Source organism: Poromitra crassiceps (genome assembly GCF_964638095.1).
Source record: "Poromitra crassiceps genome assembly, chromosome: 2".
In the NCBI taxonomy this organism is placed as follows: Eukaryota; Metazoa; Chordata; class Actinopteri; order Beryciformes; family Melamphaidae; genus Poromitra; species Poromitra crassiceps.
In genome coordinates this window covers 54,343,152-54,343,428 of record NC_139624.1, presented here as the reverse complement: position 1 = coordinate 54,343,428, position 277 = coordinate 54,343,152, and positions in this window count along the sequence as shown.

The window sequence follows — 277 nt, the reverse complement described above, 5'->3', positions numbered from 1 at the left end:
CGACCGTACCGATACCCACAGCCGGCCAGTGCGGCGGTAGGTAGGTAAGGAGGTTGTGGGGAAGAAGTAGCGAGTACAGGACAGAAAGAATGAGAAGGACCCGAAGACAAGGCACGGTTTGCAGCATCAACAACACCTAGCTACCAGTGTTAGCTAACATTTGACCGTGTGGGGACGCAGACAGACAGGCAGGGAGGGAGGGAGGGTAGGTAGAGGAATCCTTTCAGATGGTTTCCCACATCACACAGTGACGGCTCGGAGGAGAGAGCAGAGAGTA